This window comes from Chionomys nivalis, chromosome 18 (genome assembly GCF_950005125.1).
Source record: "Chionomys nivalis chromosome 18, mChiNiv1.1, whole genome shotgun sequence".
NCBI lineage: Eukaryota > Metazoa > Chordata > Mammalia > Rodentia > Cricetidae > Chionomys > Chionomys nivalis.
In genome coordinates this window covers 17,504,625-17,521,412 of record NC_080103.1, presented here as the reverse complement: position 1 = coordinate 17,521,412, position 16,788 = coordinate 17,504,625, and positions in this window count along the sequence as shown.

Here is a 16,788-nt window from a genome sequence, read left to right as displayed (position 1 = left end):
TAAGGCAGAGGGTAATAGACAAGACACCAAGCTGTGTGGTGGGTGGCACACACCCTTGATCCCAGTATTCGGAAGGCAGAGAAAGGTTAAGTGCTAGGATTAAAGGCATGTACTACCGTCACCCAACCAGAACAATTGCTTTTAGAGACCTCTACTCAGATAAAAATGGAATGCTCTCTACCACAGAAAGAATTTCAGAATCAGCAGGTTTGAAGCAGAGTTGGAGTTTATTTATTTATTATTTTTTGTGTTTTTTTTTTTTTTCAAGACAAGGTTTCTCTGTAGCTTTGAAGCCTGTCCTGGAACTAGCTCTTGTAGACCAGGCTAGCCTCAAGCTCACAGAGATCCACCTGCCTCTGCCTCCCAAGTGCTGGAATTAAAGGTGTGTGCCTCCACTGCCTGGCTGAGTTGGAGTTTATTTAGAAGACTTTTTGACAATGATTTAAGTGTGGGGGTTATGAGAATGAGAAGTGATCAAGGAAAGGGTAGGACACCCAAGTAAGAGCCCCCCCCCCGCATAATAAGTTTCTCTGTTGACACAGTAAGTCATATCAAGTCTAGTTGAAAAAGTATAACAACAAGTATACTGAGCAATGCAACTTCCGGGTAGGTTCTCCAGTCCCTGAGATTGAGGCCAGAGGAGTCACACCCCCAAATTAAAGCAGGGAGATTTTATAGATTGTAGGTAAGTGGTGATGACATGTCTATCATAAACTGGGGTTGTACCCAAGTATGATCAAAAGCCAAGTGCTTAGGTGGCAGCTTCAGGGTGAGAAACTGCAGTCACCACCAAGAATTCAGAACAGGCTTCTTGGTGCCTTTCCTTTGTTTGGATACTCCTTGAGTGTTCAGGGTTTGGAGCGAGAGTGTTAATGGGGCTTTCTGGACCATTCGTGGATAAGTCAGAGGCTTCAACCAAACCCCAAGTATGAGTGTGGGATTTTCAAGAGATTCATACTTAAGTGTCTTTACAAGAAACAAAGAATTCTGTGGCATAAAAACAGACAGGAGGACCAATGGAACTGAATAGAAGACCCAGATATCAATCCACACATCTTCAAACACCTGATCTTTGATAAAGAAACAAAAATATCAAATGGAAAAAAGAAAGCATATTTAACAAGTGGTGCTGGCATAATTGGATATCAACATGTAGAAGAATGAAAATAGATCCATATCTATCACCATGCAAGTCCAAATCCATATCTATCACCACTCAAGTCCATATCTATCACCACTCAAGTCCAAATGGATTAAAGACCTCAACATAAAGCCAGCCACACTGAACCTTATAGAAGAGAAAGTGGGAAGTACACTTGAACGCATTGGCACAGGGAACCACTTTCTAAATAGAACCCCAGCAGCACAGACACTGAGAGAAACAATTAATAAATGGAACCTCCTGAAACTGAAAAGCTTCTGTAAAGCAAAGGACATGGTCAACAAGACAAAACAACAGCCTACAGAATGGGAAAAGATCTTCACTAACCCCACATCAGACAGAGGTCTGATCTCCAAAATATACAAAGAACTTAAGGCTGAGCGGTGGTGGCGCACGCCTTTAATCCCAGCACTCGGGAGGCAGAGGCAGGCGGATCTCTGTGAGTTCGAGGCTAGCCTGGTCTACAAGAGCTAGTTCCAGGACAGGCTCCAAAGCCACAGAGAAACGCTGTCTCGAAAAATCAAAAAAAGAACTTAAGAAATTGGACACCAAAAGATCACAAAATCCAATAAAAAAAAATGGAGTACAGGCCTACATAGAGAACTCTCAACAGAGGAATCTAAAGTGGCTGAAAGACACTTAAGGAAATGTTTGACATCCTTAGTCATCAGAGAAATGCAAATCCAAACAACTCTGAGATTCCATCTTACACCTGAAAGAATGACCAAGATCAAAAACACTATAGCCAGGCGGTGGTGGTGGCACACGCCTTTAATCCCAGCACTTGGGAGGCAGAGACAGGCGGATCTCTGTGAGTTCGAGGCCAGCCTGGTCTAGAAGAGCTAGTTCCATGACAACTTATGCTGGAGAGGTTGTGGGGAAAAGGGAACACTTCTGCATTGCTGGTGGGAATGCAAGCTGGTACAAGCCCTTTGGATGTCAGTGTGGCAATTTCTCAGAAAATTAGGAAACAACCTTCTTCAAGACCCAATAATACCACTTTTGGGTATATATCCAAAGGACGCTTAATCTTGCCACAAGGACATGTGCTCAGCTATGTTTATAGCAGCTTTGTTTGTCACAGCCAGAACCTGGAAACAGCCTAAATGCCCTTGATCAAAGAATAGATAAGGAAAATGTGGTACGTTTATACAATGGGGTACTACACAGCAGAAAAGAATAACAACAGCTTGAATTTTGCAGGAAAGTGGATGGAGCAAGAAAACATTTTGAGTGAGGTAACCCAGACACAGAAAGACAATTATCACATGTACTCACTCATAAGTGGGTTTTTATTTTATTTTATTTTATTTATTTTTATTGATATTTATTGAGCTCTACATTTTTCTCTGCTCCCCTCCCTTTCTCTTTCAATCCTCCCCCAAGGTCCCCATGCTCCCAATTCACTCAGGAGATCTTGTCTTTTTCTATTTTCTACTTCCCATGTAGATTAGATCTATGTAAGTCTCTCTTAGTGTCCACATTGTTATCTAAATTCTCTGGGATTGTGGTTTGTAGGCTGGCTTTTCCAAATGAAGTTGAGTACTGTTCTTTCGAGGTCTTTGAAGAATTTTGCTGGGATTTTGCTGGGTATTGCGTTGAATCTGTAGATTGCTTTTTGTAAGATTGCCATTTTACTATATTAATTCTGCCTACCCAAGAGCATGGGAGGTTTTTCCACTTTCTGGTGTCTTCTTCAATTTCTTTCTTCAAAGGTTTAAAGTTTTTGTCATACAAGTCTTGGTGTTGTAGGGTCTTTAGGTTTTACTGGTATTGTGTTGCTCTTTGTGGTGTACTCATCTTTTCCTCTAATAGGTGTGGTTGGGGCTGTCTGAGATTCTGTTGAATAATCTTCTAGGTGCCAGTGAATCCAAAGCTCAGATGGCTGTTCCTCGTGGTACAGTCAGTATCACAGTTCTAGTTACCCCATTGGTTATTCCTGTTCCTGGAAGTAGCTCAGTGCTCCTGTGCTATGGTCTGCTCCCTTGGAGTTTGCTGTCTCAGACCTACTTTGGACTAGGCTTCTGGTTTTGATCTGTTTCTGTAAATCTTGGTCTGGATCTCCTCCTACAGAAGTCCCTGGCTTGGAGTTGGACCTTTTGTGGTGGAGATCGCTGACTCTGGATCTGGTCGCTGGCTCAGTCCTGTTCTGCCCATGTCCCAGGACTGGATTTGCTCCTGGCTTCTGCTCCTGGTGGTGCTTGTTCTCGCTGTGTCTTAGGTAACTGGTTCAGTCCCACTCCAGTTCTGGCGGAGGTCACAGATTCTGAGTCAGGCAGTTGGCTCCATCCTGGTCTGCCAGTGTCCCAGGACTGGATTTTCTCCCAGGGCTGGATTTGCTCCTGGCTTCTGCTCCCACTGGAGCTTGTTTCTTCCAGCTCTTTCTGTCCTAGGCGTCTAGTTCAGTTCCACTCCTGTGGAATTTGTTGCCCAAGGTGGAGTTCCTCGCCTCAGGGCAACTTTGGCCTAGGTTACTTTGACCTGTATCTGTAAATCCTTGTCTGGATTCCCTCCTGCAGAAGTCCCTGGTTTGGAGGGACTATGTAAAGCTCAATAAATATAAAAAAAAAAAAAAACAAACCCAGACCCTCCTAAACAAAACAAAAACAAACAAAAAAAAAAAGAAAGAAAGAAACAATTCTGGTGGGTTCTGAAGTTAAATCTCAGTGGAATGCTAGGGAAGTTAGATAAAATCTCGGGTTGCTCCTCAGGTAAGGTGGGTAGAACCCCAAAAGACAATCCCCCTGTGCTATTCCCAAAACACAGACCCACATTTTTGTGTCTTTTCACAATGTCAGAATTCTTTGAATAACAATCAGTTTATAAGCATGGGGGTTTCAGTAGGAACAATTTGCTAGATAATGTTCCCATGTTACCTTGGGAAGCCCAGCAAGGTGAACACAGGCTCTACTCTCCTAGTGTTAGCTCTTGGGTCATGGAACACACAGTAAGTACATCTACGTATGTAAATATGTAGGTCACAGGATCATCACCAAGGATTAAAACAAGAGATGTCAAAATTGGCTGATGAAGGGCAAGAGAGATGGCTCAGTGGTTTAAAATACTGGTTGCTCTTCCAAAGGACCCAGGTTCAAGTCCCTGTACCACATGGAGGCTCACAACCATCTCTAACTCCAGTTCAGGGGATCTGATACCTTCTTCCACCCTCCGCGGGCACCAGACATAGACGTGGTGCACAGACATTCATGCATGCAAAGTACTCATAAAATAGAGTAATCTAAAAATAATTTTAAGTTGGCTGATAGAAATGCAAATAGAGTCTGGGTTGATAAGATAACCAATCTGAGCTGCGAGGAAGAAAATGGAAAAGTACAGGTATCTGCTGAGTGTGACAGGTTTGAGAACTGAACTGCAGTGGAAGGGCGAGAGCAGGGCCAGACAGATGGACAAACAGACAAATAGACAGCTGGTCCAGACGGGTGAGCAGGCAACAAGAAGACAGCATTTGGGGAGACTCCATCAACTGTGGGTACAAAGTTGAGCTGAAGCCCTGGCGACAGTCAAGAAATCTCTGCCTGTAGGTCCTGAGTGCACAGACCAAATAGTCAGATGACAGGTAGTGCAGACTGAGGGACATCTCCATTGCAGGGCTGGGTAGCTGCCTCTTTATGAGACCCAGGTGTGTCTGATACATTCTTGGAGCCCAGCTTCTCTAATATGATTTTAACATGCCCATATGTCCCCAACTTTCAATGCCTGCTGATAAATTCACAGAGTGTCACTCTGTTCCCAGGAATATGTTACTATCAGTCTAGGCTGCATGGCTGGTTCCAGGCAGATTGCGCTGTCTACGTATCCTCCTAGATAAACACTCACCCTCCACCCTCAACATGGAGTCAAAAGCTACTTGTAAAATGGAGTCTCTCAGAGCAAGGCAAATTCCAGGAAACCACAGCTTGATAGAACACAGAGTAACTTGGGGTGTGGCACAGGCTAATCTCAACACACACCACGGTTGTAGGGACAGTTAAGATGCATTTTATCCTAAACAAAATTTTATAGTCATGTTTGTGAGATTCTCTGACAATTCCCGATTTTTATCTGGAAAAGGAACAAACTCATACTTTAATGTCACTCACATAATTAAGCCCTAAGCATGGTTTGTTGCTATTTTAACATGCTTATTTGAAATTATCTCTTATATAAAGGAACTATTTTCTCTGTGTAATGAACCTTAACAGCAAATGTCAATCGTGCTGGAATTCAGGGTCCTTGGCTAATGAGAGGTTTCGAGGTGATCGGCTCTTCTCACAGCATTTAAAGCTTTTGTTTGCTTGGTTTCTTTGTTGGCTGGTTTTGGTTTTTTTGAGACAGGCTTTCTCTGGGCTACAGCTCTGGCTGTCCCAGAGCTTGATTTGTAGACAAGGCTGGCCTCGAACTCAGAGATTCGCCTACGTTTAAACATTTAGTTTTGAGAGAGTGTCTCTCTGCACAATCCTGGCTGTCCTGGAACTTACTCTGTAGACCAAACTGGCCTGGAACTCATAGGGATCCTCCTGCCTCTGTTTCCTAAGTGCTAGAATTAAAGGTGTGCGTCACCACCACCTGGCTTTATGTAACATTTAATCATAAAACTCTTTGGAATTTTTGTTCATGTCTTAATGTATAGCTTCATATAAGTTTTTTTTTTTTGGTTTTTTATTTTTGGTTTTTCGAGACAGGGTTTCTCTGTGGCTTTGGAGCCTGTCCTGGAACTAGCTCTTGTAGACCAGGCTGGTCTCGAACTCACAGATACCCACCTGCCTCTGCCTCCCAAGTGCTGGGATTAAAGGCGTGCGCCACCACTGCCCGGCCCTTCATATAAGTTTATATACTTCATATATTTTACACTTTAAGCAAACTATGGATGTCATTTATATGTAAGCATTGTATATTGATTAAAAACAAATCTTGAGTCTGGACTATTAATGTTTAAGTTTCAAAATGCTTTGACTATGATGTCATTTAATTCAAATATTTGTGTTTATTTTTGGTGAGAGAGGGGTATAGGAGTCACCCACTACTATTGCATGGGGGTTAATCTGTTAGTTTATATCTAGCAATATTATGTTATGAGATTGTGTACACTTGTGCTCAGGGCACGTATGTTTGCAATCTTCACGTCCTCTTGATGGACTGTTCCCTTAGTCACTAGTTTGGGTTTAAGTCTACTTTGTTAGACATTAAGACAGTGACACCTACTTGTTCCCTAGGCCTATGTTTCTCAATACCCGTTTGCATCTGTCCGATTTTGCTGTAACTGTCGACTCAACACAGCCTAAGGTAACCCAAGCAAGGGAGTCTCAACTGAGAGACTGCCAAGATCAGACTGGCCTGTGAGTGTGTATATGGAGGACCCTCTGTAGGCAGCACCATTCCCTGGACAGGTGTCTGAGGCTATATAAGCACGCTCTGAGAATGAGCCAGCAACCAGCATCCTCCGTGACCCTGCCCCCCTCAGTGATTGACAGTGACCAGGAAGTGTAAGCCAAATAAACCCTTTCCTCCCCTACGATGCTTGGGTCAGGGTATTTTAGCACAGCAACAGAAAGGAAACTGGATCATAAATTGATTCTTTTTTTTTTTTTTTTTTTTTTTTTTGGTTTTTGGTTTTTCAAGACAGGGTTTCTCTGTAGCTTTGGAGCCTGTCCTGGAACTCCCTTTGTAGACCAAGCCTCGAACTCACAGAGATCCGCCTGCCTCTGCCTCCCGCGTGCAGGGATTAAAGGAGTGCATCACCACCAGGCTCATAAATTGATTCTAAAGTGGGCTGTTGTTGTGACAGACCTGACCACGTGACTTTTCAGGTCTTTGGGCTGTTTTGTTGGAGGATTGTGGAGGTATTTGGAACTATAAGAAGGATGCCTTCCATCCCAGCACAATGGCAGCAGAGGCAGGCAGATCTCTGGTCTACAACATGACTTTCAGGATAACAGAACCCCACAGAGAAACCCTGTGCGATTGTTTGAATGTAATTGTCCCCATACACCCAGATGGAGTGGCACTATTAGGAGGTGTGGCCTTGTTGAAGGAAGTGTGTCATTGTGGGGGCGGGCTTTGAGGTCTCTTTTGCTAACCACCGCTCAGTATATCAGCAATAGAAACCCTAACTAAGACACCCTGCCTGGAAAAATCAATAACAAGCAAAAAAAAAAAAATGTTACTTAAAACATGTCAGAATTTTTTTTAACATGTCAGAATTTTTTTTTTTTTTTTTTTTTTTTTTTTTTGGTTTTTCGAGACAGGGTTTCTCTGTGGTTTTGGAGCCTGTCCTGGAACTAGCTCTTGTAGACTAGGCTGGTCTCGAACTCACTGAGATCCGCCTGCCTCTGCCTCCCGAGTGCTGGGATTAAAGGCGTGCGCCACCACCGCCCGGCACATGTCAGAATTTTTAAGCTCAAAAGATCTAAATTGATTTAATCTTTCTTTTTCTCATTTTAAGCCAAGAGTTTTAAAAGAAAAACCAATTGTTTTTTTGGTTTTTTTTTTGTTTTTTTGTTTTTGTTTTTTTTTGAGACAGGGTTTCTCTGTGGTTTTGGAGCCTGTCCTGGAACTAGCTTTTGTAGACCAGGCTGGTCTCGAACTCACAGAGATCCGTCTACCTCTGCCTCCCGAGTGCTGGGATTAAAGGTGTGTGCCACCACCGCCCGGCAAACCAGTTGACTTTTTAAAAATCCGCTATCATGTATTTGGATTCTGATTTCTGAGATAACATCATTTTATATAGCAATCTAAGGAATTTATTAATATATTTGAGTTGGGCAGTTGTGACGCAGGCCTTTAATCTCAGCACTCAGGAGGCAGAAACAGGGGGATCTCTGAGTTTGAGACTAGCCTGGTCTACAAAGCGAGTTCCAAGACACACAGAAATCCCGTCTCAAAAAATAAAAACAAACAAATAAAATATTTGGGGCTGGGGAGAATGCTCAGCGTTTAAGGGCATTTGTTGTTCTTCCTGAGAATGCAGCTCCATTCCCAACACCCACATGGCAGCTCAGTCATATTTACAGTGTGCAACCCCCGTTCCAGGATCAGAGCCCTCTTCTGGTGTCTTCAGTCACTACATGTATATAATGCACAGACATACATATATAGGCAACACGCCCATGACAGAAAATAAAAATAATCTTAAAAAAGATTGGAAAAAAAAAAAAAAAAACGACCGGGCGGTGGTGGCTCACACCTTTAATCCCAGCACTTGGGAGGCAGAGGCAGGTGGATCTTTGTGAGTTCGAGACCAGCCTGGTCTACAAGAGCTAGTTCCAGGACAGGCACCAAAGCTTTCAGAGAAATCCTGTCTCGAAAAAAGCTTACTGGTGCATGGTTACCCTGACGCCTGCATCTCTTGTTTCTTGTGGGTATGTGATTTTCAGACACAGCACATTCCAGGAATTTTCACAAGTGTTAGACCTTGGACCTGCCACTTTAAGACACTGGTCACACTAGCAGATAAGATCTGCAGCCTGGAAAGCCAGGCTACTCCTCCCCTGCTGCCTGATCCCTATCTCCTCCAGAGGCTGCTGGAATTCATAAACAGACCTGCTCACTTATCTCTCTCTCTTCAGACCCATAGATCTGATAATGCTTGCCCCAAAACTGCCTTTGGGTATGGCCAGGTTCCACACCCCTTGAGGAGAGCTGGAGAAGGGCTTTCCCCTCTTTGGCTAGCTTGCTCTCTTTCAGGTCTGTGTCCTCCCAACCATCCCCACCATGTATGTTATCCACAATAACCTCTTTTACTTTAAGTTAACACTCTTTTTTATTTATTTATTTATTTGTTTGTTTATTTTGTTTTTCGAGAGAGGGTTTCTCTGTAGCTTTGGTGCCTGTCCCAGAACTAGCTCTTGTAGACCAGGCTGGCCTCGAACTTCCAGAGATCCGCCTGCCTCTGCCTCCCGAGTGCTGGGATTAAAGGCGTGCGCCACCACCGCCCGGCAACACTCTTTTTAAAAAGGTGTGTGTGTGTGTGTATGTGTGTGTGTGTGTACCACATACACATAGGTGCCCATGGAGGCCGGATGGGGGCAATGAATCCCTTGGAGCTGGAGGTACAGCTGGCTGTGAGTCTCCTGATGTGCGTTGTGGGAGCTGAACTCAGGTCCTCTGGAAGGGGAGCCGGTGCTCTTAACTGCTGAGTTCTCTCTCCAGCTCCCTAAGCTGACACTGTTAATAAAGTTCCTATCTAGGTTATTGTTTTAGATTTATTTTGTTTTATATGTATCACTGCTTGTCTACATGTGTGTGTGCACCCCATGTGTGTCTAGTGCTCAAGGAGGCCAGAGAAAGGTGCCCGATTCCCTGGAACTGGAGGTGTGGAACTAGTGGATGTGAGTCCCCCCATATGGATGCTGGGCACCAAATCCGGGTCTTCTGCAAGAGCAGCAAGCGATTTTAACCATTGAGCCATCTCTTTTGCCCCAGCTCTAGGTTTTAAAGGGATGCCATTTCTCTTTGAAGGCCTCACTACACTGCCTCCGACAGGTACTGTCCTTTATTATGCTCTCCCACCTCCAGGTCCAGTCATCCCCACTGCTGCCCCGCCGCCTGCCCCGTGACCAGGGGGACTGTGCCAGCTCCTTTGCGGAATGGGAGGGGCTCTGGTTTCTAACAAGTCTAATGGATCCCTCAAAACTCCTCCAGATGGAGCTATGAGGAAAGATCCAGGAAAATGTAACTGCAGCCCTGTGGTGAAGCCCTGCAGCCCCAGCGAGAGAGGGGAGTGTAGAGGGCCACTGGGGGCTGGAGAGAGAGCGCAGCACAGAAAAAGGAGCCCTTGTTGCTCTTGTAACGGCTCTGATTCCATTTCCAGCTGCCATCCAGAACTCTAGTTCATGCCTGGTGTCCTGTTAAACACAGTAATTTGGAAAGCGAAAAAATAAAGATAATCTGATTACCAAAGGCATCAGTAGCTGAAGGTGACATCCGAAGAAAAGATATTAACGGCTTCCACTTTCTACCCATCAAAGGAACCCACTTAGGACAAAGAGCTCTCTCAGCCCAGGAACCCTGCCAGGCCTGGGGTGGATGAGGGTGTTGTATACCACACTGACCAAGATTAGTTTCTCTTTCAAAAGTTGGGAAAGGGACTGGAGAGATGGCTCAGTGGCTAAGAACACGTGCTGCTCTTCCAGAGAACCCGAGCTCAGTTTCCAACACAGTACCAGGCTGCTCAAAGCTGTATGTAGCTCCAGGGAGTGCAGATGCCTCTGGCCTTGGCTGGCACCTCGACTCACAAGACACACCCACAAAAAGACACACACACACACATACACGCAACTAAAAGTTATCCTCTGTGGGCTGGGAAAATGGCTCTACAGTTACGAGCACTGCCTGCTCTTCCAGAGGACGCAGGTTCAACTCCCAGCACCCACATGGCAGCTCATGGTAACTCCAGGCCCAGGCAATCTGGTACCCTCACACTGTTATTTATACATGCAGGAAAAACACCAATGCACATAAAAATAAATATTAAAAAAAGTTATCCTCTGGTCCATCACATGTGCCATGACATGCATGTGTACAAGTATGCTCATGTGCGCACACACACATGCACTAAATAAATGAATTTAATTAAAAAAGTTAAATCTGCTTTTGTAACAGATAAAGACAACCTGGAGACAAGATCTTCTTTGCCCAGAAAAAAACCAATCAGTTTGTCTTCTAGTTAGATTTTCACGGGGGCTGGAGAGATGGCTCAGAGGTTAAGAGCACTGGCTGCTCTTCCAGAGGTCCTGAGTTCAATTCCCAGCAACCACATGGTGGCTCACAACCATCTGTAATGAGATCTGGCGCCCTCATCTGTAATGAGATCTGGCGCCCTCTTCTGGCGTGCGGGCATACATCAAGGCAGAATGTTGTATACATAATAAATAAATCTTAAAAAAAAAAAAAATAAATAAATAAATAGATTTTCACATGTGTTAGCCTTTATTTCATGATTTTCTCTAAGCAGCAAGATTGCCACAAGCACCATGGGGAAATACTTAGATTATTTAAATACTTAGATTATTTTCCTTCCTATCTTCCTTTCTTCCTCCCTCCCTCTTTCTCTCTCTCTCTCTCTCTCTCTCTCTCTCTCTCTCTCTCTCTCTCTCTCTCTCTCTCTTTCTTTTTTTCTTTGTGTGTGTTGGCTCCATGACTTAGCCAAACTAGAATAAATCTATTTCCTTTGCCAATTTTGTTTCCTAATTTCTTTTGATCTTAACTTTTACATGAATGTGATTATTTGTGTAGTAGGGCATTTGAATGCACCCCACAGCTCACGTGCAGAGGTCAGAGGACAGCTTTTGAGAGTTGCTTCCCCTTCCACCATTTGACTCCTGAGACTCAAACTCAGTTTACCATAAAAATAATCTCAGGGGTTCCAGGTATGGCACAGTGACTCAGGGCACTGACCGACCTTGCACGGGGCTCTGGCTTAGTTCCCAGTGTTACAGAAAGCCCACCAGAGATGGCCATTCAGACACAGTTAACAGCCAATTCAAAGTCTTTCTTCTAGTTGACAGGGACCACACTCAGGTATTTGGGACCCAAGTGTAGCCCAGAGAGTTTAAGGTAAGGGGTTTTTAAAGGCAAAACCCACATCCTGGTACCTTGATTGGCATCTGCAGGAAGAGCTCTACACAAGCAGTTTAACAGAAGCTAAGGGAAGTTAGTTGGGGCATCTTGATGTCGGGTTTCTCTGACAGAGTTGGGTAATTTTCCAAGGGATTCTCCATCAAGGAGATCAAATTCTAGTTAAACCCCAAGTGACGTCAGCAAGAATACAAGATGGAGGAACCTCTGCACTCTCTTGCTGTCTCATCGGGCACTTACAGCGGAGAGCTCACAACCACCCATTGATGTGGGATGTCTTGTTCTCATCGGCTGATAAATAAAGCTGCCTTGGCCCATAGCAAGGCAGGATAGAGCCAGGCTGGAAATCTAAGCAGAGATACAGGTGAAGAAGAGGGGAGTTCGGGAGATGCCAGCCAGCTGCCGAGGAAGCTCGGTGTGTTTTTACATTTTGTGTATGTGAGTACTGTCTCTGCATGCACAGCTCCACGCCAGAAGAAAGCATCAGACAGTTGTGAGCTGCCATGTGGGTACTGGGAATTGAACTCAGGACTTTGAGAAGAGCAGCCAGTGCTCTTAACCACTGAGCCATCTCTCCAGACCCCCAACTCCACATTTATAATTAATACTAAATCTCTGAGTGATTATTTAGAAACAACTGCGGGACCAGTTGGGACAGAAAAGCCTCCAGTTACAACCCATAACTTCAGTTCTTGGGGAGCCAACATCCCCTGCTGCCTGCAGACATATGTGGTACACTTTGACCCATACAGGTACACACTTACATATTATTTAATACAGTTTTTTAAAAAGGAACAGAATTTCAGATAACATCTTCCTCCTGTTGTATGTGCCAAAGGTACATAGCATTATACTGCACATATTATAAGAGTATTTTATTACAAACATAAATTTTGAGTTTAATGATTCTACGAACAGTCACCCCAAACCTAACATTGATCCAAATTTGATCCCCAAGACCCACATAATAAAAGGAGAGGATAGACTCCTATGAGCCATCTCGACACCCACATGCACACCGTGGTGCGCACACACACACACACACACACGCACATGCATACAATAGTTAATAAGTAAGGATGTAATGCAAAACAAACCAAACAAATGCACAAAACCACCTGGCAAGATGGGCCAGCAGATAAAGGACTTGTTTCACAGGCTGAAGAACTGAGTACAGTCGCTGGGCTGCACAGAAGGCTCATTGTGGTTTTGAGCATCTCCAATCCCAGCACTCCTATAATGAAAGGACCTGTGGCCAAGCCTGGCTTGTTAGGGGTGCTGAGCCTTCGGTATGATCTAAACAATTCCTATTGTTATTTTGGTGTTTTGTGACCAAAAGAAAAGACATATAACAGAGGCGGGCAGATCTCTGAGAGTTTGAGGGCAGCCTGGTCTACAGAGCGAGTTCCAAGACAGTCAGGGATACACAGAGAAACCCTGTCTCAAAAAACAAAAAACAAAAACAAAAAGAGAGAGAGAGAGAGAAGGAAGGAAGGAAGGAAGGAAGGAAGGAAGGAAGGAAGGAAGGAAGGAAGGAAGGAAGGAAGGAAGGAAAAAAACATAAAATGTGCGTGTTCTTTTTTTGTGAGAACCAGTCCTCAACAGGCTAATTAAACAAGGAACACTGCTGCTGCCAGGCGGTAGTGACACACACTTTTAATCGCAGCACTTGGGAGGCAGAGGCAGGCAGATCTCTGGGAGTTCGAGGCCAGCCTGGTCTACAAGAGCGAGTTCCAGGACAGGCTCCAAAGCTACAGAGAAACCCTGTCTTGAAAAAAACAAACAAAACAAAACAAACAAACAAACAAACAAAAAACAAGTAACGGTGCAAAGCAGGAAAAGGAGATGGAGTCAATGTGGCTATGAGGGGAAGATAGAAACTAAGAGTCCCAGTGCTTTCCTGTGCCTACGAACACCCAGAAGTCCATCTTGGGGGTCCTGACATGTGACCTAGATTTATGCAGAGGTCAGGGATGTGCATAGCTGAGCAGTCCTGGTCCAGGATGCAGCCCTGCCCATTCTCACCATCTCTGGTTGAGGCTGTTGTAGTCCTGCCCATTCTTACCATCTCTGGTCTAGGATGCAGCCCTGCCCATTCTCACCATCTCTGGTCCAGAATGCAATCCTGCCCATTCTCACCATCTCTGGTCCAGGCTGTAGTCCTGCCCATCATCACCATCTCTGGTCCAGGATGCAGCCCTGCCCATTCTCACCATCTCTGGTCCAGGCTGTAGTCCTGCCCATCATCACCATCTCTGGTCCAGGATGCAGCCCTGCCCATTCTCACCATCTCTGGTTGAGGCTGTTGTAGTCCTGCCCATTCTCACCATCTCTGGTCCAGAATGCAATCCTGCCCATTCTCACCATCTCTGGTCCAGGATGCAGCCCTGCCCATTCTCACCATCTCTGGTCCAGGCTGTAGTCCTGCCCATTCGCACCATCTCTGTTCCAGGATGCAGCCCTGCCCATTATCATCGTGTCTGGTGATCTGATAAGTTTATGGAACTGTTTAAATTTTATTTGTAGAAAACAAATCTCCCATCTGGCTAGCACCAGAGCCCCAGGCATTCCTTCTCCCAGGATGAACCTTCTGAGGAAATTATAGTGTGTGTGTGTGTGTGTGTGTGTGTGTGTGTGTGTGTGTGTGTGTGTGTGTGTGAACATGTGTGGCAGGCCAAAGGACAATTTATAGGAGTTGTTTTTCTCCATTTGTAGGAGGTTCTGGGATGAAATGTGTGCAGTCAGGCTTGTGTAGCGAGCACTTCTGTCCGTTGGCACACCACACTGGCCCTGAGCTCCACTGCTTCAGTATTCTCATAGCCAAAGAGAGAAAGAAAATTATCAGCTGAGACTGAGAGGGACTTGGCTCTGGTAGAAAAGAAATCACAAGATTTATGTGGATCAGCCGGGCGGTGGTGGCGCACGCCTTTAATCCCAGCACTCGGGAGGCAGAGGCAGGCGGATCTCTGGGAGTTCGAGACCAGCCTGGTCTACAAGACAAGAGCTAGTTCCGGAACGGGCACCAAAGCACCTGTCTCAAAAAAACCAAAAAAAAAAAAAAAAAAAAAAAAAAAGATTTATGTGGATCACTTGGATTCAGAGCTTGATTGTATTCTGATTATTTTACCTTCTATGCCTTCTCCTACAGGAATTCTTATGTAGAGAGAACATCTTAAAATGGATATTTTTTAACACATAAATAGAGTAAAAAGTGAAAGACCTATGTAGAAAAGTTTTCTGAATTGATTCTGAAAGGAAAATTGAGATTTCATCAATTAGCAGGAATAGACCCAGCAGAAATTGTGGTATCTTTTACCAGTGCTGACATTTCCTCATTATGGCCAGAAAGTGAACATTGGCAAAGAGCTTGCAATAATTTCTTGGGTTAGATTAGCAACAAATATCCCCAAAGAAAGAGACTCTAGCTTATAAAAATAACTAATTGAATTCTCTCTCACATAGTAAAAGGAACACCAATTTCTGGAGCTCCTACATTCTATACTGATGCAAATAAATCAGGAAATGCAGGTTATAAGTCAGAAAAAAATAAGTGCCTCAAAGCCCTTAAGATTCCATTCAAAATTCAGAATTCTAGCCGGGCGGTGGTGGCGCACGCCTTTAATCCCAGCACTTGGGAGGCAGAGGCAGGTGAATCTATGTGAGTTCGAGACCAGCCTGGTCTACAAGAGCTAGTTCCAGGACAGGCTCCAAAGCCACAGAGAAACCCTGTCTCGAAAAACCAAAAAAAAAAAAAAAAAAAAAATTCAGAATTCTAGGCTATTCTCATGGTATTATTATATTTTTCAGAACTTTTTAATATAGTTACTGACTCTCAATATGCAGAAAAAATTATTTTACATATTGGAGCTGCTGAGTTTATTCCAGATGATTCAGAATTGACTTTGTAATTTATTCAATTACAACAAATAATCAGAAATAGAAATCATCCCTTGTATATAACATATATGTTTACCAGGTCCTCTAGCACAAGGCAATGATGACATTGATCAACCACTGGTAAAAAATCTGCTAAAAGCCTCCAAGTTCCACAAAATCACCATGATCATAGCAAAGGTTTGAAGAAAGATTTTTTTCATCACTTGGCAACAAGCCAAGGAAATGTTCTATTTATTCCTTGTATAAACAAATTCTATTACCTGCAGTAAGTAACCCAAAAGGTGGTGTGGGAAGTCCTTCTGTCTGTGTGCTGCTTTTCTTGGTTAATGAATAAAAAAAAAACCTGCCTTGGCCTGTTGATAGGGCAGAACTTAGGTAGGTAGGCAGGGAAGATTGAACTGAATTCTGGGAGGAAGAAGGCAGAGTCAGGAGATGTCATGGAGCCATCACCGTGGGAGATAGACATGCCATGTCTTTGCTAGTAGGCCATGACATCATGGTAATATACAGGTTATTAGAAATGGGTTAAATTAAGATGTAAGAGTTAGCCAGTAAGAAGTTAGAGCTAATAGGCCAAGTAGTGATTTAATTAATACAGTATCTATGTGGTTATTTAAGTTCTGGGCAGCCGGGACAAACAAGCACCCTCCTTGCAACAAAAAGTTATTCAAGGGCCGGGCGATGGTGGCGCACGCCTTTAATCCCAGCACTCGGGAGGCAGAGGCAGGCAGATCTCTGTGAGTTCGAGACCAGCCTGGTCTGCAGAGCTAGTTCCAGGACAGGCTCCAAAGCCACAGAGAAACCCTGTCTCGAAAAAACCAAAAAAAAAAAAAAAAAAAAAAGTTATTCAAAGAAATGAAACTTGGCAAATGGGTATGTTTCATTTTGCAGAGTTTGGGAAATTAAAGTATGTACACAATACCATAAATACAGATTCAGGATTTCAATGGGCAACTGTTTTGAGTTCTGAAAAGGCTGATTCTGTAATTAAAAGTTATGGCTGTTATGGTAATACCTGTACAAATTAAGACTGACAATGCTCCAGCATATATCTCTAGTAAAATGAAACAGTTTTTTGTATATTACAACATAAAGCATATTACAGGTATACCACATAATCCTACAGGACTAGCAGTTACATAAAGGTCTAATCT